The 26,062-nt window shown below is 38.2% G+C and overlaps 1 protein-coding gene across 3 annotated transcripts in view; it reads left to right on the top strand.

Annotated features, from left to right (window-relative positions):
* Nucleotides 1-26,062, top strand: part of PTPN14 (protein tyrosine phosphatase non-receptor type 14) — a 119,138-nt gene that overhangs the window by 3,646 nt on the left and 89,430 nt on the right. The window contains exon 1 of one of the 3 annotated variants that reach the window (XM_080408433.1): nucleotides 1-26,062. This exon is cut by the window's right edge and continues 12,204 nt beyond it. The exons of the other annotated variants lie outside the window; for them this stretch is intronic. The gene's annotated coding sequence lies outside the window, so the exon portion shown is untranslated. 3 annotated transcript variants of the gene reach the window in all.

The raw sequence follows: 26,062 nt of genomic DNA, 5'->3' as shown, positions 1-26,062 counted from the left end.
GGAAATAGCCATGGGGGCAAGAACTACAGTCCGTGACTCTTCCCCTTTCCTCTTTCTTCTGGGATGTAGGAGGGAGTGAGGAGAACTCTGGAGTGTGAAAGGATCAATGAGTCAAATGTCCACGTGCCTGAAAGCTGAGAGGTGCTTTGTCAGGTTATGGGGGTTTTGTTGGCTTGGTCTTTATCTGTTCTGTAAGACAGTGTTATTTTTGAGACAGTAACACTACATCTTTATTTTTGAGTTGTGTGCATTACTGGTGATGGTTATTTTCTTTTACCCTGTCTCTTGATAGTATTTGGCTTGACTGTCTGGTCTTTGGGGATAGTTCATTTTTTCTTTCACTGTAAAGCTACATGACAAAATGGAGCTTGTGATTGAAATGTCTGGATAGTTTTGTAATAATAATAAGCAACCAGAACACAAAATTGGAGCTGCTGAAAATTTTTGAGCTATAAGATGTAACCAGGTACCGCTTATCTTAAATAGATGAGGAATCAAAATTGGTTTTGACATAATATTTTGGATTAAAATCGGATTTGTCTTTCCCTGTTGAATGCATACACGCTATCCTTTTCTTCTGCTTGCATGTTTTCTGTTTAAATAAACCTTTAGGTAATTTCATTCTATTTATTCATAGTTGATGCTTTGTAGGCAAGAAATCTCAGTATTGGCTTTACTGATTCCTTTAATATAGCACAGTCTGAGCTATTTTTCTTTGGAAAGAATGATTTTCGCTAGCTAAACCTGTTGTTTTTTACTTGTTGATGTATAATGAGATAAATTTTTAAAGCAAACTTACTCAACTCAAGGATGATTTCATGTGAAGGTTTGAAGGATTAGGAGCATTTTAATTTCATTGTCTTCAACTTTGAATGTCTGTGCCTAATAATGTAATGGAATTTGACCAGTTTTAGCTAACTGGCAAGATTAGGTTGTGGTCAAACAAAGGCAATGTGACTATGCAAATGCAGTACCTTGCCTTCTGAACAATGTTGATTGGTATTTTAGGCTTTAGATGCAGAGGAAAGTAAAGGCGACTTTATAATGGCACTTTAAAGTACTTCTCAAGGTCAGCAAATCAATGCTAAAAGTGCCATTGGAATTAAGGACACAAGACTATGATGCAGCCCAAAGCTTGTAAAAGGTACGTGCATTTGTTTTAAAATGTATTTTCCCCCCATCATTGCTGCCCTAATAAGCAGTTGTACATATTATAGTCAGCTATATATGAGCAACTTCTGAAAATACCTAAGGGATTATAAACTTAGCACTAATTAAGCATAAATTTAGCTAACGTTAAGGTTTTCTAACCAAAGGATTTTTCTGGAAGGAGTTGGTTATGTGATATGTTGTATGGGTGATGTGCTGGGAAGAAAAGAACACTAACCTACAGCCCCCCTCTGATATCCCTCAGTCATTGTGACAGTTTTGTGTTCTGCTGATGTGAAGAGTTTAGATACTGAGCTTTGCTCAACACCAAGCAAGTCTTCTGGAAACTGCAACTCTCCTTTCTAATTCTCAGTGAGTGTGCTTTTTCTTATGACAAAGAATACCTTTTTTTTTTTTTTTTTTTGGTAACAATGTAAACCTTAAATTACCATGTGATGTAAAAACAACTCTGAAAGGGGGGTGGTGAACATGTATGTTGGTGATCTAATAAACTGGATGAATGATGGTGTGCCAAAACTTGCTAATGATGCAAAAGTATTTGGATTAGGCAAGATTGAAGAAGACAGAAAATTGTAAGCGGAATCCAAGAAAGCTGGGTAAAAGGGAAACAGCAGATGATGTTGATAAATTCAAGAATATGCATGTTGAAGGGAATAATCAAATTACTTGTTCATGTTACTGGATTGTAAATTAACTATGTTTATTAAGGTGGGGAGGAAGATTTCAACAATGTTTTATTTGAACTTATGCACCTTCTTAATGCTTAGCATTGGGCAGAAAAAAACGCTACAGTTGTGCAATGTTGTGTTAATAACACAAGGGACATTATTAAACTGGTGCTCATATTCACCTGGAATAATCAACCTGTGATCTCCTATCAAAGAGGAGAGACTGGAAAATATTCATATGAACTTGAACTGGAAATACTAGTGTAGCGTTATTTCAAAGGGGTCAGTTAGATGAGTTGGTATAGATACGTGCAAAATAATGTTGCCATTAATAAGCAATAATTCCATTAGCCTTTAATTCAGTGACTATTTTTAGGGAGCATGTTGAAAGACAATGTGTATAACACTCCCCCCAATCACCATTTAATTTTTAATTTTTTTAATACAAATAATTGTAACACTGCCAAAGGAGATTGTATGAACAAAGATCCTAGTAGGGTGAAAAAGTGAACCGTTCCTAGGGACAGGAGGAACAGTCACAGCTACAGCCGAAGGGGTGTTAACTGTAGTGCTGTAGGGCATAAATCAGCACTATCTGATGGGTTGAATCTTTGATTGGCAATCTGTCTATATTGCAACTATCTATACAATAAAATGTGGACTGATTTTCTGACTTCCCTGTTGAAAAGGCTGAAACTATTCTGAACTCAGAAAATAAGGTTAATGGGAAGGCCCTCATTTGTGAAGATGCGTAAAAGTGATGTGCTCCTTTGGGACTCCATTCTTTGAACAGCTACCCAAAGGACCCTGAGTAGGGCCTTAGCACAGGAGAAGTTGGCAGTGTAGGAGAAGCGCAAGGTTACCAGTAGTTGTTTTAACTTGTGTTTGTGCAATTCTTTCTTGTTTTTACAACTGAGAAAATACTTTGCATTCCTAAGGTTTTTTAGATTAGCCCTTATCATGGAACTCCCTCCTTTGAAAGGAGGCATTCACTACCTTGTAGATAAAATGCCTTTAGTTTTTTATTGATGATGATAATTAAACTAGGCTTTTGGACAAGCCTGGGCAAAATCAAGGGACTTTGCCAATCAGAGATTCAACTAATACAAGCCAGATCACATTTTGATGTCTATGTGCCATTTTAAAATTGACCCCTTCCCTCAACACTTTCATTTGTTCTTTTGATGCAAAACTGTATCCTATTGGTAGTGGAAACCCTGTGTTTTCCGAGTACATGATATACAGTGCTTATCTCAGGCACTTTAAAAGGAAGACAATATGTAAAGGAATTTCTACACAAAATTTGTGCCTGCTGTTTACCAGGACAGAGGAAGAGGAGAGGGAGAAGCAATATATCCAGTGGCCTAATTCCCCATGTGCTGAGGTGGAGTAAAACTTCTGATGCCTTCAGTGGGAGAAGGCCTTGAAAGTCGTACCCTGATTTGTGAGAAAATCTGACTTCTCCCTTAGGAGCTTTCTGAAAGGCTTAATGTGAACAGACCTGCCTCAGAAGGAAGAGCCATGATTTGCTTTGGGGGTGATGGGAATTTATTTCAAAGGTTCTGGAAAACAGGCATCTGAAATGATGGCAATGTTTCGCTCCTCTCCCCCCCCCCCCCCAGCTTGGTTGGCATAGTTTAAGACCTACTGGGTAGGATTGGTGTCTATTTAGATTCTTTGTGGTGTTGTGAAGTGTCAGTCTGTTTAGGAAAATGTTTTGGTCAGTTTACCAGATTAAGAAGTTGGCTGTAAATTAAGGGGATGGTTGATGCAGTCTTTTGCTGGTAGACAGAAATACTGCCAGAGATTCAGAGCTCTGGTAGGTTCAGAACAGAGGGTGTACAGGGCAAGTTTCTGCTTGTGAGTAAAACAACTTATGCAGATGTTTTTGAGTGAAGGTTCTGTGATTCCTTGCACCTTTGGCAAGGCTGTGTTGGGGGAATCTGTGACAGCAGAGGAAGCTAAATCATGGTGATGATACGTGCTGCTGCTTCCCACCTTGTGGTTCTTTCTGAGAACAGAGAAAGGCAATGGCAGGGTTTGCTTGCAAGTTTTCTTCCATGTGTCCATGTTCTTCTCAGTAGCTTGGTGCCCCCAAATGCATTTGTACATTTGTTGGAAGTCTTGTTCATAAAACAGAGCTAAAATATTACAGGAGAATATTATTGAGGCAGGTTAGCATTTAGCATCCAAATACATCCAATGAACAAATATGTTCATTGCTAGTAATTTAAATTAATTTTTTTTATTAACTTTATTTCTGACAAGCAGGAAATAAAAGCTGCCATTTGAAGATGAAAGTTATTTATGCTTGTTACATATTTTAGGGCTTTTGGTGTGCAGTTTAGTGTTTCAATACTACTTAATGTTATGCAGAGGAAAGTGTTTAAATAACTACAGTGCTGTATATGAAGAGTTAGATTTCATTTAATAATTAAATTTTTTTAATTCCTTTCTGTGTTGTATAGAATGTGCCAGGAGCTTTACAGGTAGCATAAGATGTAATACATGTCTTGAATTACAATCTAAGGAAGAGGGGAAGAAATGGTTTGGTGCAATGGGCAAATGGTGTGCTGGGAAGAGCTGGCATGCATCTGAGGATTTTGGTTTCTTTGGTCATAATCCTACCCTCCTCTGTAGCTGGTTTGTTCCTTGGGAGTTTTTCTGGTTTCTGTATTTAATTTTTAAATCATCATAAAGATGTATTTAAATATGCAAATTCAGAAATGCACATTTCCTCTAAATTTACAGTTCAGTAATTAAGAGACAGTTGTCTCTGAAGGGAATTACTGACACCACCTCAGGACCTGACTTCATGAAGTGATGAGTTTCCCTGGAGCTGGAATGGAGGGAAGCACCTTTAGGAAAGATACAGTAGCTTGGAGTATGAGATATTCTCTGCTTGCTGTATGCTAGTTTTGATGTAGCTGTTCATGTTCTTTGTTGCTGGTGTAGAAACCTAAAACAGTTGCTCAAAAACAGCTCTGAGTTTTTGTAGTACACATTTACATATAACTCTTCACTGCTGAAAAGGTAAATTATTAATGTACCTTATGTCAGTAGGATGTGCTTTCAAAATCATTAAACCTTGCCTAATGGTGGCGGCCCAGTTGTTTCGTCTGATGTACAAATGGGTTTATCCAGAGAGACTGATACATTCTTACAGTTTTCCTAGAACCTGATTTAGGTATGAAAATTGTGATCCATACACTAATTCATCTGTCAAAACAATGACAAGGGTTGGGTACACATTGGAGACAATTAGTAATTTTGTTCTAGTAGTCAGTAATGTGAACCTCTCTGTTGATATTATATAAGGTTTCTTTCCTACTTTTCTATTTTCAGATTGGGTTACAATAGAAGTTCGTTAACATGTAGCTTAATTTTCACGCTGGCTTTATGTGTTCAGTGTCCTTGACAAGTACCACTAACTCTGCATACAGCTGTGAAATTTGCACTTCCTCCCCGCACTGCCCAACATCCCCCCCTGCGTTGTCCAGCGTCTCTCCCACCCCCACCCCCCCCTCTGAGCAATACACCAAAATGGTCATGACTGCAGGACTATGAGCTTGCAATAATACTGTAAGTTCCATGCAAGTAAATCTGTTAAATGAATGGGGTATTCAGCTAACTTCAGAAAACACTGTCTGCTCTTAAATACCTTTTGGTTTTGCTTTCTCTTAGTTCTCCTTAGTAGTGTGGATTTACAATGTAATTTATTTTTTACTTGGGATGGAATCAGAGCAAATACGTTTCTCAGTCTCATTGTGTTGTATTGTGCAGAGAGCAACAGAGGATATGACAATGATAGGGAAGGATATCCTCAATCATTCCTCTATTTTCTTACGGTGAAAAAACTTGTGCATGGTTATCTTAAGGCTTTTTGTCACAGCCTGAGAGCTGTGGCCACAGTTTGGAAAGCAGAACGTGTTAGTTTTGTTGACTGCCTTTTGAAAAAGTTAAAATCTAGGAATGACAATAAAATAACACTTAAAACTTACATGTTAAAAAAGACCCTTTGGTAATAAAGTGAATAAAATAATTTTGTAAGATTAAGGCAGAATGTAGATTGTTTATCACAAAAAAACTTCCCAATAAGCTCTATGATATGTTGTGCTACTCTCTCAGGAGTAGTAGCTCTGTTGTGGGGACTATGTTAAAATAACACTTGACAGTCTACTAGAGCATTCAGTGAAGAGTTTAAATCTCTGTCATAAAACCAGGCAAGGTTCTGGCTTTGTAATCAGATAGGTCTCTTTCTACATAGTGGTTTGAAGTAATAAAATATTTTTTCAAATCAAACCCATGTGATATTAACTCCAGTAATTGTTATTTTTCTGCAGTTCTAAGGATGAAGATGAGCTGGGTTACTGAATTTGGGAAAAAGTTGAGGGGTTTAGTGGATTTTTTTTTGGTGTTTTGGGTTTTTTTGGGGGTGGTTTTTTTTTTGGTTGTTTTTGGTTTTTTTTTTAGCTTGGGCATTTAATATGCATTCTTTAGCAAAGAATCTGGTAAAACAATAGTATAAAACCAGTTCAGATATCTTGAAGTAAATAGTTTTGGCAGTATAGTGTTTTGGGGCCTTCCCAAACAAAGTGATGTCCTTTGCAATATTTCATACGCTGTACCGGGACTTTGATATGTGCTTCATTTGCTTTATCCCGAGGCATTTGAGAGACCATATATCCATTCACCCATGTATATTCCTGTCCTGGCTGTGGCTGTCTTGAGGCATGCTGCCCAAGCTATTTTCACACTAGTTATGCTGGATGCTTTGTACACCAGGTTTCTTCAGGTGTCAGTAGTCCTGCTCTCTACAACATGCTCCAAGCAAGGTGCTAAATGCATCTCATGGAGAACCGGTGTGGGTAGGAACTGTTTGTGTGATGACTTAAAATGTAGATTTCCTCTACTGCTGTCTCAGTGAAGTAATTTTACTGGCATGTGTGGTGATCTGTGTACAGGGGTCAAACCTAAAGGAATTTGATCAGTGTAACAAACTGATAGTGCTGGGTATTGAGTACTAACTGCAGCGGAAGGGACTGTGCAGCAAACAGTGCAGAACCTGTTCTGGATGATGTTGTCAGTGTCAGGTGTTTTATTAAGTCTTTATGCAGTGAGTCCTCCACCTGTTAAGATAAAAGATTGAGGAGAGCTTGAAATGTTTTTTTGTTTTTATTTTGGGGGGGGGTGTGTAGTTTTGTTTTGGTTTAAAACATAATATATCTCTCATTCCCATAATGGGAAAGAAATATAGGAAAGGCAAATTAAAGTTATGAAATACCAAAGGTATATGGTTTAAGAGTATTTCTGTCAACTGATGAAAACCGCTAATATGTAGTCTCCCAAATGTGATGTGCCTTATTACAGGTTTTGTATGATCAGTCGTGTGCTGCCTATCACCATAACCATTGTGGCATTTTGCATTGGATAAGTGATGTCTAGACATGGCTGTAAGCTTTACTTCTGTGGTTTATCTCTCTCAGGAGTTAGAAATGTGTCGGACAATGAAAAGTTCTCTTTGTATTTAGGCGACTTTGAAATACTGGAATCAGTTACAGTATTCTGTTGCAGTATTTGTCTGTGTATGCCTTTAAAGACTACATGTCAAATCTTTCGTATTACATTTTCAGTGATTTGTATACTTTCATCTCTGTGACAAGGAATATGGCAATGAATGGTGGTTCTGAAGATTTGGCAGAAGTATAAGCAGAAGACGTTATCAAATATGTGGAAGCAGTTCATGTACTGTGTTCAAATATAGATGTGTTAGTTTGTGAACAGTGAGAACTTTACAAGGACAAACTGCAGGGTCAGAGGAAATAAAAAACAAAAGAATGCCCAATTGCTATGTCTGGAAAGAGCACTGATTACTCTGTCCTTGTCCTCCCAGGATCATCATGATGATGACAACTGTGTCTTACGTCCTTTGACCAGCTAGACTACAAGGCATAGGTAATTGGACTTTTGTTAAGTTAAATTCAGACCTCTTCCTGGAGATAGTAATGGAGCAAGCAGCACAAGTAGACCAAAGGGGCTCAGAGTCTTATGCAAGAGGAGCCAGTACAATACATATGGATTCTGAGATACGAAACGTTAAGTATTGCAGTTGGGTGCATACTGGCATTGTAACTCACCTCGTATCGTTATGTTACATGCTAGGAGAGCGGAAAATTACAACTCTGTTATTCAAGACCGTAGTAAATCTAGTTAATACCTCATACTTCTGACACATCTGTCAATGTGGTATCATGATTATTTACCTTGGCACTGTAAGCTCCAAGCAGGAAGTCCAGCTGGTGAGCACTACAGCCCAAAGCCTCTGGCATACACTTACTGGCCCCATGGCTGCCAGCGTAACCTGCAGCCCTCCTTACTAAACCAGAGTGTTCATGTGAACAGAGGTTTGCAGGATCAGGACATCAGTTTCCAAAGGTGAGTGTGTGAAAAGGGGTCAGTAACTTTTGACAGCTTGTTGCAAAGTAACTTCTGTTAGAGGATTATTACTTGCAAAGTCAATTGTTATGACCTTATTTTAAAACAAAAAGCTGTAGCGGTGAGATTGATATGCTTAACCTGAGTTCCTTTAGGACATTTTTCAGCTAGGTCTGGGAATAAGTAAACACCTAAAATAATCTCTGGTTTTGTCATTTCTTTGGTAGCGTGCTTGCTTCCTGTGTTATGAAAGTCATCATTAGATTAGCTGTGTTTAAGCTTCCTGTCTCACCAGGGTTTTTTCCATGATTTTTACGATCTCTTTCAGGAGCTACCAATATCATGTTTCTGTAATAAAGGTTTCACTTAAATTATGGGATTTTTCTATTTTTTTTCTCTCCACTTTCTTGTCTAAAAATATCTTTGTAACTTTCTCAGATATTTTTTTTTTTTTAATGGCAGATGCTATTGTAATAACATGCAGGCTAGGAAAGCATACCACTACTTCTGTCTGCAATTAGTGCTCTTTCATAATTTGTACAAAAAAACTGAACAGCCTGTTTAGCTGTATCACTTCTTATTCTCACTCTGTGAAGTGCCCTAGGATTTTAAATGAACTTCCAAGTGTGGTGTATGTGCTGTAGGAGCAGTGTCCTTCATTGTGCCAGAGATTGGTGACTCCAGTTTGCATGAGTCAAAAGAGGTCATAGGATCATAGAATCATTTAGGTTGGAAAAGACCTTTAAGATTGTTGAGTCCAACTGTTAACCTAACACTGCCGAGTCCACCACTAAACCATGTCCCTAAACACCATTAGCATATGGCATCATGGTGGGGGTATTTTCATTGCTTGCTTTCGGTTTGTTAGATGTCTGCGTGTCAGGAAGAGAGGTTACCTCTGTCGTATCTCAGGTTAGACAATAGAAGTGTTGTGAGCTGTGTTGTTTACCTGGTCTAACCAACCATTATGCTACTTTTCTTGGCCTCTTGTGGGGAAAATGCTGTTGTTTAATAGATGACCCTTCAACTGTGAACTCTGGCTGAGAAAATAAGTAACTGAGATGCACAGTGTCATGTTTGGCTTATCTAGGGTAGAGATATTGAATACAGAAGTCTTGAAATATATAGGGTTTAGCATATTCTCTTACCATTAAGCATGGAGACTGTGGGCACTGAAAATAACTGACATGCTGGATTTCATATGTGCTCATTTAAGTAAATTTACATCAAAGCAAGAGGTATATCTAGACAGGAGGTTTTAAAGCAAAAAGTGGAGCTGAGTTTTCAGAACAGTGAGGTAGAACTCCTCCAGGACAGTCCCATCTTAGTCCGACCATGGGCAAACATTTTGCCATTACTGCCATACCCTGCTGAAACTTCTGCATGTCTCTTATGGTTGTCTCATTTTCCAGTAATAGATATCATTTGCTTGCCAGGGTGTGTGTTTGCCTGTAATGTTGGTGAGATTGCAAATTCTAGTGTAAGTGAAGACTGAAGTAACAGTTGAATGTGAAGACCTTTAGGATTGTCTTTAGGTTTTACCCCTCTGATTAAACTTTTTTGACTATACAAATGCAGCGCTGCCTTGCCAATTGATGTTTCTTTGTGGTTTTCATATCAAGCCTTGTGTTACTGCCATAGAGTATGCATTAACTCCTTTCATCTTCTTTTGCCTTCAAATGTAATACCGAATTTGGGAATTATCAGGATAATAATTAGATTTGGGATTTCATATTTAACTTTTTGGGGACGATAAACAGTTTCTTGATTCTTTACATGCTAATTTTTGCCTAAAACTTTCCATGACAGCTTGTTTCTATGTTCACTGATCAGTTTATTGCATCATCTAGGCTCTTTCTAAATACGTAGCTGTGGTAGAATTGAATGGGAGAGTTTGCCCCAATTTGACACCAGCATTCTCAATAAGCCACTAATTCAATTCTGTGTTTTCCTAAGCTGCGGCAGCACTGCTGTGGTATAAAATCTTGAACTTACTTCATAATGATGCTTTTCCTTTGTAGTTACTGTTGTTTGCTTTGTCTGCTTCTAAAAGCTATATATTATTTTAGTGACAGGTTTGTATTTTGCATTTTTAGCCTATGACCGCAGTAACAAGTAGCTCCTTCCCTTCCCTTAAAAGATAGTTTCAGGGTCATCCTAATTGAATGCTTTCACTCACTTGCCTATGGTGTGCTCTTCATTTGAGCATCATTGTCTTGATGGTAATTAAACAAAAGCCCAATTAAGTCTCACGCTATACTGGGAAGTAGCTTGCCAGAATTTGACAGTGGAACAAAGGATGTTTCATTGACAAATTTCTTCAGAGGAAAATGTCTCAGTGGAGGTCTGTAAAGCAGCACATGTGATTTTAGGCACTTACTAGCTACCGCTTTTAAATTATTTTAAATCTATGTCTGAGCCTTCTGCTCTGCTGTGAAGATGTGGCTCAAAACACTCCATTTGCTGTAGAGCTAATTTCTATCCACCAAAAATGTGAAAGTCCCCTTGAAACATCGTCTTTCCAAAGTAGGTGAGATGAGAGTGAGCAACCTCTTAGCTTCTTGGAATATTTCAACACAGGACTATATGATAAAAAGACAGGATTAAAAACTTTCTTTTTTTTTATAAGCCTGTAAATTTCACTTAACTGAAGTCATTGTAGTTATTGCTCTTAATATTTTTGTTTTAAAATCCATAAATCTGAAGAGTCACTTTAAGAGTGGAAAGAGAAGAATGCATTAGAACAATGTTTTTTTCAAACTGTGCCTTGCATGGCTGTTGGCATTCATCCTGATGAGTAAAGTGGTTTGAGAAAGGGGAGGGAGCACACAAGATGAAGAGGAAAACGGCACAGAAGAGCCTGCTTCAATAGGACTCTTTGTAATAGTTACAGGACCACTGCCTTATTGCATGAAAACTTGTAAAATGTGTGAAAAGAGAACTTTAGTTGGGTCCCCAGCTTTCTCTCTCTTTTGCTGTTAACTTTTCCATTTGAATGCCATAGCTCTGTATCCCTGTATATCAAAACCAAGACAATAATGGTCAACAGTTCCAAGTACGTGTGTACATTACTATGTTTGATTTCCACCAAGCCATAAACACTCTTTGTCCTTTGCCTTTTACTAGCTATTGGCTTGGCTATTCCTTGTGGACAGGAAAGCTGTGTTTAATGCTTTGTAAAGTGGCCATCGGTTCCTTGCTTTTATCTCTATTCAGCGTAAATTATTTTCTGCAAGGCCACAGAACTGTTCTGGCCAAGCTTTGCAGGTGTCCCTTGTGGAGAGCTATTTCAGGGTAAAGACTTAATCTTGCTGTTTCTTTCCTCCCCTTCTCTCTGTTTCATCTCTCCTTGAAGAACGCTAATTCTGAATGATAGGAGCCCATGTTTTGTCTCCTCCCTCCTCCTTGGCTCGCATTTGTTGTTGTTTTTTTCTCATTTTCAGAATTAACCCTCAACTGGATAGGCTGAAGTATATTCTTTTACCCTTAAGCTTGGAAACTTGGTGTACACTGCCATTGCAATATTTCTAAAGGGAAATTCAGCCCATAATTATCAAATTAGATGCACATTCTGGTTCTTTGGCATGACTTTACTTCTGCCCATCTGTTAGGTTGGCACTCTGCCCCTCTCAGAAAGTAGCCGACCAGTTTCAGCTGAGCAGCGGAGCCAACCAAAGATGGGTTAAGAGAGGCAGCCCACAGAACACTTTATGTTCGATTCCTCTTGCCAAAAGCTCTTCCTGTTTGCAAACAATGTCAGCTTAAGCCCATATGCTTCATTACATGGGATGACATCTGTGGAGACAGATGCAGGGATGGCAATACAAATGACATTTGATAAGGAAGGGCATATGTTATGAAACCAGACACCGCTATGAGTTTAAGATCCTGTCTGTGCTGCACGTGTGTACACAGAAATATAGATCGCTTGTATATTTTGTTGTGTAAGTGCATTCATCAGCCAGGGTTGGGCTTTTGAAGTGCACCAGCATTCAGGGTTTGTGTTAGGTGTAACTGCAGTGGTGTGATTAGTTTGTTGCAAATTATTAGCCTAGATCAGTATTTTGCTTCAGCGCTCTTTGAATGGTAACGGGCATTAAAGGTCCAGTAGTTTGCACCGTGCAAGGAAACACATTTGGATAATGCCAGTGAGAGAGGTGTCAATTGTACACAAGAGGATTCTGCTGTGGACCGCCTTTCTGAAGCATTTCAGTGTTATCTTCCAAAATGTCTTCTAGGAAATCCACTGATTTCAGCATTTAGAAATACATTATTTGGATGTAAGTTTTACACATCTGGGTAGCAGAGGTGTAAAAAACACCATCTTTTGAGTAATCTCTTTGCCCCTTTGCTAGATTATGCTTCTTTTTCACCAGAGGTCAGGTTTCTACCCCTGCTTTTTGGATTTACAATGTGAATATCACTATCAGAAAATAAGTTAATTCTAATTAGATACAATCAAATTAAGATCTAGTTAACGCTTTGAAACTGACTTTCACATTCTAAGCATGTCTGAGGCAAAGTAATTTATTTTTCTACTTCAAAAATAGCTTTTTGTTGTCGTGTGTGTGGTACAGCAACATATATGCAAACAACAAAGGACACAGCATTGTTCTTGGAGCCTTCCAGACAGACCAGCCATGTTGAAGAAATGATGCAAAGTTACAGGAAAAGAGAAGGAAGAGCAAGTAGTGGTCCTAGCACAGCAACCTGGGAGGTCATTCCTCTGAAGCTGGGAGCACATCACAGAGAAGTGACTTCAGAGAGCCACCAGTGAACAGGAAAGGAGGAAAGAGAGGGGTTCTACAGCAAAGGGGGTTTGGTTGCCTGTGCTGCTGCCTCCAGAAATTTCGAGATTGCATTTAGCAGAAGACTTGTTTTGCAGTGGCAATAAGGAAGCAGGATGGTTATTAGTAGATATAGAGAGTTGGCCTCAATCACAACAGCACCAAAGGGGAAACAGCAAGTGAGGGTTCCCATCAGTTTATGGTGAGACAGGGAGGAACTTAGTGTATGTGGAAAAAATGCCTTTCTCTGACCGTAATGTATCCTCATGTTGAGGGTGTCAGAAAGTCAACTGTAAGATTCAGACCTTGAAGGAGAATTTAAGAACCCTTCTTGTGTTCTCCAAATTGCCAAGGCTTATGGAGAAGGCAGTAAGTTTTCTTTAAATAAATTTTTTGCTTAATCCATTTTACCAAGCTGACGAAAAGATACTTTTAAACATTTTCACTTTGATTTATATGGTCAGCAAAGTGTTAATCTCAACAATTCCAAGCAAACTGTTTTGATCCTGATGTGTCACATAAAGTGATATTTGTGGCATTCACACACAGGAGTTGATTCATTTCTGTCATATTTAATGTGAAATACTGTTAGCTTGGTATTTAATTTACAAATTGTACATTGAGTAAATATATTCTGTTGCTTTATAGCACAAGCAAAAAACCCCATGTGCAGTATTTGGAGTATAGGCCTTACCAGCCATACTTGAAAAATACATTTTTAGTGTTTGGGTGAATGGAAACCACACCTTTTGAAGAAGATGAATGGATATGGGCAAAATGAATCCTTGCATTAAAATGCCAAAATACCTTGGCTGTGGTTTCTGTATCCCTTTAATGGAGTTAATATTTGGTGTTCACAAAACTGGGAATGTTTTTTGGCATTTTGTCTCAGTTTTTATTGAAAAACATTTATCCAAGTGAAATAAGGTATTTATATCTTTAGATATGTAGGACTGTAATGAATAGTTGCCAGAAGTTGACATAATTTCTCTAACAAGCTGTTTTAATAGTTCTTATACATTAAAATCTTTTTGCTGTATTTGAGGAACTTCCTGTATTTTCCATGTCAGGTCTGGTGATTTTGGAGAGCAGGTGACTTCTATTTTTCATTCATTGGGATTTATTTTTGGAGCAGTTCTTGAAATGATGACACTCTTTTCATGGTGGCTTGAAGACAATGTTATAGTTGCTAACTAGAAGAGCTCCTAAAGTGCTCCTAAAGTGTATATAGTTGTTAAACACTTGGATCTAATGTTGTTTATTCAATTTGCAGTGTTGTGGTGGGGAAACCAGTCTGGAGGAAGAGGATTTCCTTAATCGTACCGATACAATCACTTTCCCTGTACAGCTTTTCTTCTGCACTTCCAGAAGGATAATTTCCCTTCTACTTTGGATTAGACAAAGGAATTCTCCAAAGCATTTAGGAGCATTGGTTTCTCTGGTTGGTTGGGGTTATTAAGAAACCTTAGTACCTCATTGCCACCTCGTATACATCTCAGTTGTTTTATCTGTAATAAGAGGTTAATAATAATGATAATATCTGATTTTTATCCCCCCCCCCCCCCCCCCCCCCCCCCGCAAAGTGTTCCATCATCATGGTAGAAAGATTCTGCCAAGTATCTTTCTATATACAGTAAGGTATGACTGATTACACTCATTAACTCGTTCCTTAAAGTGCCTCCATTCAAGAGGTACAAATAAACACTTCCCTATTTTGTTTCCAAATTGGTTTAGTAGCTGCAAAATGTGATTTCTGATAGCTGTCCAGACTAGATGAAAATTCAGTGCAAGTAACAGGGATTAAATTGTAGAGACTCAAAATGTGTACTGGTATTTCTTTTCTCACTGTATTAAACTGCTAAAAATTGCACCTATTTGTAAAATGTGCACCTTTATATTAAATTGCCTAGGCTTTGCAGAAATACAATGCTTCTGATGCATTTAATGTCAGTGGTTTTTATAGTTTGCAGAAAAGTTGGCCTTATTTTGCAAGAGATTGAGGATACCTTTATAATTCACTTGTAAATTTTTTTGATGCAATAAAGCATGGCTTAAGTCCGCAGTGTTTTCAGTTATCAATGGGTCTTTCTGCGTGTACATCTACAAGTACTTTTTTCCTCTTGAAGAATCAAAAATTCATTTTATTTTGGTTACACGATGAATTGCACTGCTTAGGCAAAGTAGCCAGAGGAGGCTTTGGCTTTCCTTGGCCTGCACTGTATTTTAATGGCAGCATTGCTGGAGACGACAGGCACTACTAAAATGGAAGAAAGTTGCTTGACTATTCCTTTTGTTTTTTCCTCTGTGAATTGACTGTTAGTGTTGCTGTGCCTTGCTGTGCCTTCTGTATTTAAATGTTGCTACAGAGATACATATTCTGGGCTGGTTGGTTTTGGTTTGGGTTGGTGTTTTTTTGTGTGGCTTCTGAGGTTGGCTTGAGTTGGTGGGACAGGAAGAGGACTGGTAGGCACATGAGGCATTGCACAAGGTGCTTTAGTAATGGGAATTGTCTTTTCTTCAGCATTTACTTTTGGAAAATTGCTGCTCTTGCTGCCTTGTGTGGCTGTTAAGTGATTTCAGAGTGCTGATTTTTCAACGCAAGCTCTGACATTCTGCCAGCCATGGGATCAGGCTCTGCAATCCAAGCCAACTATATAGGCTGTTTGTTGCAATTTTAGGATCAGCACTCAGTTCTGAGGAAATTGTTTGCCTGGTGCTACCAGCCCAGCAGTTGCATGAGACTTCAAAACACTGGTCTAACATGCTGGAGAAATAATTTTTATTTACAAAAACTCTCCTGTCAGTGCTTACTAGAGAATTTAGATGTTATGAACTTCTTTAGATAGGTCACCTCCAGTAGTGATAGCTTAATTTGAAAAGCCTGTTTGCCTGCCCTTCTGGTACAATAGTAGCAGCTCTCTCGAGAGGAGTAGAACACCTCTGAGATACCATCTGGACCAATGTGAGGATCAAAACAATTCTCTTTTAGAGAAGCACTGAAAGGAATTCCAAAACTTGAAGGCTGCCATATTTTGCTTACCAGATGCTCTGAGTGTGAAATACCTTGACACCTGCCAATAATGGGGAAAACAATGACGTATATAACTTGCTACTTTTTTGAAATGTGCTAAATTAAATTAACAGATCTACTTTAGATAGGTAACACCATTGATTTTATTTTATTTTTTAAAATAGAACAATGGTTATGCCTGCATTGTAGTGGCTGAATAATAGAGCAATAGAACATTACTAGCAAAAAGGATTTCCAAATAATCTTGGAAATTCCATTCCCTTAATTATTTTCTTTACAGAGACAACTTGCAGCTTAGACAAGATTCAGAGTGGTCATGGCATTGCAGTTCTCTCCTAATGATATTAATCCTAACCATGATAACTAATGATACTAATCCTCTGATGCAAACTTTCCGCTACTGTGATCATTTGTGCACAGAGCTTTGGAGATAGGGGAGAAAAAAAATGTCAGCAGCTAGATGGTTATTTGAGGAACATGCAAGTTAAACACCTGACATCTGATGAGTCACCCTCCAAGTATGTGTGATTGAATGATAGTTAATTGATTGCCACAGTTGATTAAGACCAAATGTATCTGAAATGTGGAACACTGTTTTTGAATGTAGTAAGAAGTGCAATATGAACACCCATAGTTTACAGACCTTACTACAAAATACCTGTCTGCAAAAACCCCCACCGTTGTCCTCAGAAATAAATTTGTGTGTTAAGTGTTTGTTGCTGTCAAGCAAGTATTTCTAACAATTTTAACACTGTTTAAACATTGTTGTTGTTAATTGTTTTCTAATAGTAGTAAGTCTTGATGAGAATTGCTACACCTGGTCGTTTTCTGGTTGACTCTTTCTTAAGGAAGTAACCTGCCTGTTCAGAAATTTCCATGCTATCTTGACTTAAAACTGTATCCAGGCTCTGATTGTAAGAGCAAAATGCAAATGTTGTACCAACATTTTTTTACGGTCCCCACGTTTAGCAAGACAAAAGTTCAGTCTTCTGGGACAGACACTAAGCAGGTAATATACTAGCATAAATCATGGTGAGATACGTTCTGTAATGTATATGTGTTGGGAACATACAGGGTAGGAATTCAAGAAGTTTTGACCTACCTGATGCAATAGCTAAAGGTAGAGGTTGTTGTTCATCACAAAGTTTCATTTAGCTGTATCAGCTTTTCAGAGAGAAGAGACTATCACCTAGTAAGCCTCAAACAACTGTTGTAAATAATGGATCATTTCAAAATGCGATTATGGCTGTAATCCTGCAGGATGCAGGTTGGGTCTGGGCATTGACAAACAGGCCTGTTGGAGAGTCAGAATGCCACTTGGCCTCCCACAGCTGTGTTGTCATTGACCATTAGTTGTACAAGCAGCTGGTTATTCAAGTGCTTAGATATAGATTGAGGAGCTTAGCAGTAAATAGCTATTTAACCGATCCGTGTTTCTAGTACAATACTTAAGCCAAGATTTTCTGGTGCAAAAGATGTCTGACTGAACAGTAATGATACTATGGATTTAAAAAAAAAATCGCTGAAAATACAAATAGTGAAATTTTGTGCTGGATTCACTAGCAGCAACTCATCACTGGAATGTGAAACAGCAGTCCAAAATAATTTGAAGTGTTTATAGATAGAGTATTGAAACGGTGAAGCTGTTTGGAATGTGAGGTTTTGAAACAACTAATCCAGGGCAGTGCTTATGTTCTGGTTATTTTGTAGATGCTTTTATATCTTTCAAAGGAGTTATGACCATTGTTTCTGGTATTGTACATACCTAGTGCACAAGCTTTTAGTAAATTACCATTGTTAGACTTGCATCTTGTTAAACAAACATAGATTGGAACAGATTCCATGCTGTAAAATCAACCACATGCAAGACAACTTCTTTGTGCATGTGGGTTATGTATCATTTCCCCTCAGGAATTAACAACATACCTTGAACTCCACTTTTTAATTTGATTGAAAGAGAGAGCCTTGCACACAGAAGAATAAAAACTCTTGGACTCTAATCTCTTAATCTCCATAAAATGCTCGAATGTTTAGCTTTGATAATATATGAAACAAATCTGGTGGTCCGTAGCATTTCTGATGTGCATTCCCTTTTTTTTTTTCCAGCAAAAAGAAATCAAAGCAGACATAAAACAATGCATGACAGATGGGTTAGTGTTGGTGAGAGTTAGCCCTCAAGCATGAAGAAATTCCATAGCTCTAACTCTCCCTTCTAATATGCTAGTGGAAAGTCATTTCAGTGGCCTGATGATTCCTTTGCCGAAGTTTTCCTGCCAGTGGGATCAGCATACGCTTTGTGGACTCCTGTATTAGGGCTTTCAGTGCTACACAAGAGACAATCCAGGACTAATGTCAAGAAACTGAACATTTTGGCTAACAAGCTTTTGTGCTGGGAGGCAGATCTTCTGAAAAGTATGTGGAGTCTTCCTCATGCTTGGGATTAGGAACTGGTTGAGGTTCAAAATGAGGCAACTAAAGTAAGAAGATGCACATAGCAATCCCAGCTCTAGCATAGCTTTTGCAGTCAAAGAAACAGCTTCACAAAAATAATCTATGTAAGGGGGAGGAAGATCTTTCAACTCTGTTTCCTACTTATATTTCCAAAGGGAGATAGTTCTTGGGGTCTGCAGGGTCCAAAATGGAACATACTTCCCTCCCACCTTCCTCTAGGGTAGCAGGAGAGAACTGAGCCCTGGTTTTGGCACATACTCATAGGTGAGGTGATCTCCAAACATGTTGCAACTACTCTGCTATAATTAGTCTCCTAGTGCAAGGAGGTTCAGCTTCTGTTTTTTAAGTCTCTAGGGCTGGAAGAGTGGTTTTTTTGTTGTTGGTTGTTTTGGGTTTTTTTAGTAGGTGCAGTGGTTTGATCTTTTCATTGTAAATATCTCATACACCTAGCATGTCCTTGTTGTCTAAATGTAGGCAAAATATACATTTTAGAAGAGCTTTTAGCTCTTAAAGTAGGTATCTGCTCTTTGTATTGAACCACTTGTCCCTGATATTTTTCCAACCTTTGGGATATTACACTGGAATTTGAAAAAAAAAAAAAAAAAAAAAAAAAAGGCTAAATAAAATGGCTTCAGAGGAGGATTGCCTGCCTGAAAAGCCTGCTCCAGAAATGCTTGTAGGACCTAATCAGAATAAGAAACAGAGCAAATACTGGCATTACATGATGTGTGGATTAGACTGGCAGGAAACTGGACCATGGTTAACTTCGCTTGTGTCTGCTGAAAACAAACTGAACCCCACACCCACACTGTTGGTCTTAGTCTTTAAAGTTTTGTTGGCAAAGCTCTGCCTTTTAGGAGTGGGAAAACAAGTCATACCCACAATAGACACAGTTATGCTGGCAAAAAGCTTAGTGTAGTCTGCCAGTTGAATGAAATCCTTTGGCATATGTATTTTATTCCATTCAAGGAAAAGCCTTGGCTACCACTTCCCTGCCCCCCATTCCTTTTTCTCCAGCCCAGCAGAAACTGTGTCTGCACTACTGGGATTCACAGAGATAACACTGCCGGTGCAGTCCCTTTTAAGTGTTGGTAAGCCATTAGAAGAAACTGCCATCATCTCAGATCTTAATTTGTTTCAGTAGATAAACAGAAAAATGCTATCAGAGGAGATAGATCACTGAGTGCAGAAATTGCATGAAAAGAGTAATGCAAGTGCTGTCAGAAGTGCCAGAGCCTCTGATGAGATTCCTTGGGACTTGTCAATCTTAGTCTACCGACTTAACTTTCTCAGTGACATGGTTTTGCCTGGAGGCAGCTATAAACCATCAAAATATAACAGGATATCTTGGCATGACAGGGAGATCTCTGGGATCTAGGTCTCCCAAGGCTGTGACTAGCTTATGTAAGCTATTACCAAGTAGAAGCTCCAGTTTTGTAGTGATTTTTAATTGTTTGTTTGTTTTCTTTTTTTAAAAAAAGAAAAAGTTGCATGCTTTTTGCACACCAACAACTGCTCATGGAAGATAAGAAATTGCAGCAGCCGAAGCTTTAGATTTATTGCTGTGGTCAATTTCCTGTTATTTTTAATAGGATATGGCCCTTCCACTTCTAAACTAGTGAGCTGTATCAAAGGGACTGTATCTTGTTTCAAACCACTTGGGTCCTGAACACATGCTCATGCCCTGGTCTTGTGCTTCCTAAGCCACATTATATCTGGTTTAACTTTTTTTGTGTGTGTGTGTGTGTTCATGCACATGTTTCAGCTCCCTGTGACGTGGATTTTTAGGAGCCTTTGCTTGGTTTGTTTTAAAGTTATATTATTTGAAAATAATTTGTGTCGAGGTTTGCTCAGCACAGGCAGTGGAAAACAAGGCATTACCTGACTGTCAGGGCACCTCTGGCCCAGCGCTCTAGCCTGGGTCACTGCATGGGTCGGAAATTAGGGAATTCTTGGCTGGCTGCTGGGAGAGAGATTCAACCACTTTGCAGTGCCTGAGTGGCTGGAGCAGGGGGAGGAAATCTGGCTGGTAAACTTTTAGCAGATAAAATTTGGGTTAAAAAGCAAGGTTTTAACAGAGGGAAATTAGCGTCATGTATCATTATTTTCCCATGATTAATATTTGGATTCTTTTGGCTGTTTTCATTCAAACACATTTTGAACACTAAGTAGTCAAAATATCCCAATGGTCTCATGTGTGATTAAAAATAAGGAAACCGAAAATTAAGTGAGGTACTGATGAAGAACCACAGAGAAAGTTAGAGGAGGAAAATCAGCTGGCCTGTAATTTATAAAGTCTTGGTAGGACTTTGAGATGAGAGTGTTAGTGCCCTGCCATGGGATCCAGCATAACTTGATGAAATTATGCAATGCAGTTGTAATTTGGCAAGCTAAATTAGTAATTGCAATTGTTCAGTGGCTATTTCTAGACTTTATAGTAAATTTCAAAACTGCCCTTTAAAAAAATTACTCTTTTGTTTTCAGTTGGACTGTCTACAGACATTTTGGTTTTTGCTGGGCTTGGGTAGTTACTTTGTCCTCAGACAGTCTGTTTAGAATTGAGTGATACTAATGAGCAATGAAGTTAATTTCAGTTGTGTATACTTTAATGTTTTTATTAACCAAGATAATCAAGCTGCAAATCAGACTGAATGGGAGGTGCGTTTTTGACCAAATTTTTACCAAAGTTAAGGCCAGGAGGATAAATCTCTTGGGATTTAGCATTAGCAGCTTCTTGGTTTGGACAATGAATTTTTTGATTCCATCCTTAGAAAGTGATGAGTCCTGTCATACTTTTGACATCATGATAATCCAATTATTTATTCTTTGTCCTGCATAGGATTATTTTGCCTTCTGTTAATGATGTTGTCAACAAATAAACCCAAGCATTTAAGATCATCCCAAGGTTTTTTAACTTTATTTCTTATGGTATTTGTGATTGGTACAATCCTGTGGGGTGTTTCTATGAACAAGAGCTGGGGAGGCAAAATAAATATAATTTTCAAGTCCAGATGACCTGGAAAGTTTAAATAGAATTCAGCAAGCCCTGAGGAGTGGTAAACTTGTCTGCTGCTTGTGGACAAGAGATAGAAATGCAAGGCAGGTTTCAATTCTGAAGATGAGATAGCAATTCTTGTTTTCATCAATCTTGTTAATAGTACCTTTAAGAATGAAAGCGTTTTAAAATTTGCATAATACAATCTGAAGGTATAGCTGAATTATAAAGCTTGTTCATAACTGAAACTAACCAGCTAAATCAGTTGCTAATTAGACAGTTTGCAATTCTGAGGAACTGAATTTTGTTGATAGGAATAAATTTTGCTGGTGCTGGAGAGTAGTGACTTTTACTAAGGAGAGCACTGCTACCTTTACTGGCTGCTTGAGATAAATATAAGGGCCTCTTCACATCTTGGTTTTGGCATCAATTTTCCAGTGCTGAGACTCCATTTGTAAGGAGAATCTGGCCTTTTGCTCCAGAACCTCTAACATACAGGGGGTTTATCCATTTTTTCATTTTAGATGCTTGCCTTTGTTTACTGAGATCTCTTCATACAGAAGTAACGTGTGCTGTAGTGAACATAAATATTTTCCTTTAAAGGTTTTAATATATTTATGATGTTGCCTAAAACTAAAGTAATAAATAAACTTTAAAATTTAAGCATGCATGATTTGTTTTTACAGTTAGAATGGGAAAGAATTTATATTTAGCATCTAAAATATTTTAAAACAGTGCATCTCCAAAGGTTTTCTGTAGCTTTATGTCAACAGAAAATGCATTCTCCACAGAAGCTTTTGTGCTGCCAGTTCTTATTTAAAAATAAACAAACAAAAATCTACTTTATTTCAGAAAACTCTTTACTAATAGTGTCCTGTGTTTCCTGGCTAGATCACTTGCTCAAGGAGGTCTGTGGCTGCTTATCGTGTTCCGGACCATCTATGTTTATATCCAGGTAGTTGTTTTGAGACCTTTGACTTTATTTAGGGCTGGAAAGCCAAACAAAAAACCAAAGCAAATTTCAATTGTCTCCCATTTTTTTGTTTGTTTGGGTTTTTTTAATTATTTTTATTCTGTATTCCCCTTGGGATGCTCATAATACAAAAATGCTGGATTTTACTCCTATGTTATGAAGGTGTGCTTGCATGCAATAAAATTATCTAGCTCTCTGCTTCAGATTCAAGATATGAAAATCTCCCAGTTAAGTTTCTGGAAGATTTCTGGCCAAATTCTGTAAACCAAAACCACAGCAACTTTGGGAAAAAATGGATATAAATTGCATGCAGACGTTACAGTTTTTTTCATGGAGTCATAATCATGCCAATCTCAGTGCGTATTAACGTGACATAGGGCTTGAAAACGGCTGCAAAGTCTCTAAAGGCATTATCCTTCTCAAAGCTTTTCCATTTTAGAAAAATTAGCTTACCAAGCTGGCAATAAGATGTGATGGCTTTGACTCTAGTCAGCCCATTTCAGATGCAGAGCCCCCAGAAACCTTGTTTCCCTCGTGGGCACTTGCCCAGCTCAGTCCTTACTACCTTCTGCACACATCATGTACTGTCATAGTTCCTTTCTGTGTAACTTGTAATAACTGTTTGTTTCTTACCATCTTTTTCCCCACTGCTGGAGCAGGAGAACTGTTTGTCTTTCTAAAATTAGATATCCATGGATACATATAATATTTTTCTCTGTTTAAACTTGGCAGTTTAAATTGCGCACGGAAAAGTAAAGTATGTTCCACTACAGGAAGCCTGCATGCTGTATTCTTCATTTACAGGAGAATAAAATGTTACATGGAATATTTCACTCTTTGTTCTGTAGAAGGAAAACAATACTTACAAAAGCTGGTTTATACTAATGCCTATAGCCAGACTCTTCCTTTGTTTTCATTATGCCGTATTAGGGTACCACCCTATGAAGGGAAGCTAACTATATATGGGATACAGCTAAGGCATGTAATTTTAATACCACTTGAGAGTTTTTATGTCATTTGTCTTGTTTCTCCAGCTGAAAGAGGGTGTTCAAACCTCCCAGCTGTGTGGACCATTCTTTAATGTAGGTCATCTTGCCTGAACATCTCTCTTCAGTTCTCAAGATCCCAGACAATCTGGTCTTGTTTGCCATTTCTTAAGACTCCACGGGTAGCTGTAGTAGTGGTAGGAAATGATGTAGTGTGCTATTATTTTTCTTGGCTATAGAAGTAGTTAATTTTGTTTTCTGGAACCCCTTAAGATATATGATTGTTCCAAGGAAAAGCAAAGTGAGAAATCAGGAGGCTATTTGATGTCTAGGGTGGCAGGCAGTCTTGATTCCCGAACAGGCTACTTCACCTTGTTAACTTTTTCAGACTACTGTAATATTTTTCTCATCTGTACACAAATATATCATTCTCGCTTCTGTGAGGTACTAGATGACAGCAATATGCTAATGTGAACTTATTTTCATGGAGTGGTGTAATTGCTCTCTTCTGCTCTCTGAATAATAACACGCAGAAATGAATTAGCTTTACTCTTGAAAATGGGTAATAAGTAGTTATGTTGGACCTCTGTACTGAAGGAGCCAAAAGATAAATAGGGTTGTGGTGGTTTCTAGCTTTGTTTTTGATCAGTGGTATGAGTCACGGGGTTTTGTGCATTTTTCTGTTTAGAACACAAGTGAGAGTCGCTTTTTACTAGCTCTCTACAAAAAAAGGTAGATGAACTTTGGCTGCAGTGGGGGAAAAGTGCAGTCTGAACAGTCAAAGGAGTTTAGGAGAAGAGCCTGGTCTTCTAAATTATGTATGTTACATGGGATTCATGCCACCCGCTGTTTTACTACCTCAGAACGCTTTTGAAACTTCTACAAATCAGCCCAATGCTGGAAAACTTTTTGCCCTTTCCTATCTGCACTGAAGAAATGTTTTCTCTATGTTCTTTGCTTATCTTTGCCAACCTTCATCCTTTTCCTGCCCACTCTCTCTCTCCTTCGTGTCAAAGTGATGGGGTTTTTACCACTGCAAACTAAATACTTGCTGTAACTTAGAAACCAAACTTTTTTTTTTTTCTTTTCCCCCTGTAAGGCTGAATACTTTCATACGTCCTGGTAAGGAGAGGGTGCTATTTTAGTCTTACTAGCATGCAAAATGTTGTTTAGCTCAGTGATGTGAAGGATTCTGCAATATGAACTTGGTCTTGAGCTCAGTGATGTGAAGGATTCTGCAATATGAACTTGGTCTTGTGGCTCTACTAGCTTTAATTTCCATCGTGAAAACATGGTAGAAGATTTAGTGTTGCTCTTGTCACTGTCAGAAAATGTCTATCTGCAGTGCATGATCCTGCTGCCAGTTAAAGTGATTGGTTTACTTGATTGTTTAGAGATTGTAACAAATGATTTTGAAATTTGTCTGTCATGAGTAGCTGGCATCAGGATGCTACATCTCCTGAGCTGGCACATACTTGATCCAGTAAGAACTGAAGATACCTGCCACTTTTAATTTAAGAGTTGAATTCACTGCGGGTTATTTATGGTTTAGCTGGGTTACTGCTTTCAATAGCTGTGAACAGGTAACGCTGTGTCGTGCAGGAGCTGATTGTTCAGATGGGATAATGTGGTTAGGAAGAGGAACAAATCCTTTCAGAGCATGGCATTTAAGAGTCCCCAGTAACACTTGATTTGGAAATTAATGACGATTGTTTTCCTGTACTAGAACACCTGGTGGAGTAGGAGGTTCACAACAAGAAACAGGTTCTTGAACTGTTTCTTAGATTTTCTTTCTGTGACCTTTTGGGATTCCTTGTCAGTCTTCTATCTGTGAGAGTTTGTTGTTTGGTAGGTTTTGTTTTGTTTGGGGTTTTTTGGGTTTTTTTTACATACTAGCTTTTTTTCAAACTCCACTTTTTTTTTTCCTCCTTACACTTCCTTGATATAATTGTAATGTTTATGCTTGGATATTTTGCAGTATTCATTTTCCAATTGAATCCTAGGCTTTTTGATTCTAATAGTTTCATGTTATTTTTGGCATAAATTGTAGTATTAAGGGCCAGCTATAATTAACTCTGACAAGTTTGTATATCAAAGTTTAGAAAAGACACTGAAAAAATGTAGCAGCTTGATTTTGGGGCATGTAATCAATGGTTGCCAATGAAAACTGATGTTATGAAATCCCATAAGGATATGACCATATTCCATCAAATCTTCTTGGCTTGTGACTGAAGAGAAACACGAAGATATACAAGTAGTTATTTGAGCACATTTCATGTTTCTTGCTTCCAGAAACTTTATAAAAATAGCTGTGTACAATAACAATAAATTCATTATTCTTACAAGGATATCCTGAATTTGACATGCCAGTATATGACTTTGAACTTTAGTCTTAGAAATAGAGGTTGTTTTGAAGATAACCCTTCAGAAGGATTCTCCTATTTATGCTATGTGAATGCCTGTGTTATATTTAGGCACTGAAAATACTTTTGGACTGAGAGTCCTGTATTCTGCAGTGGTGGGGAGTGGCTGGGGAAGATATGAGCTATGCTTTCTTTCACAAGGG

This window comes from Falco punctatus (genome assembly GCF_963210335.1).
Source record: "Falco punctatus genome assembly, chromosome: 12".
Taxonomy (NCBI): Eukaryota; Metazoa; Chordata; class Aves; order Falconiformes; family Falconidae; genus Falco; species Falco punctatus.
The sequence above is the reverse complement of the archived record's forward strand: the minus strand, read 5'-3'. Positions and strand labels throughout refer to the sequence as shown.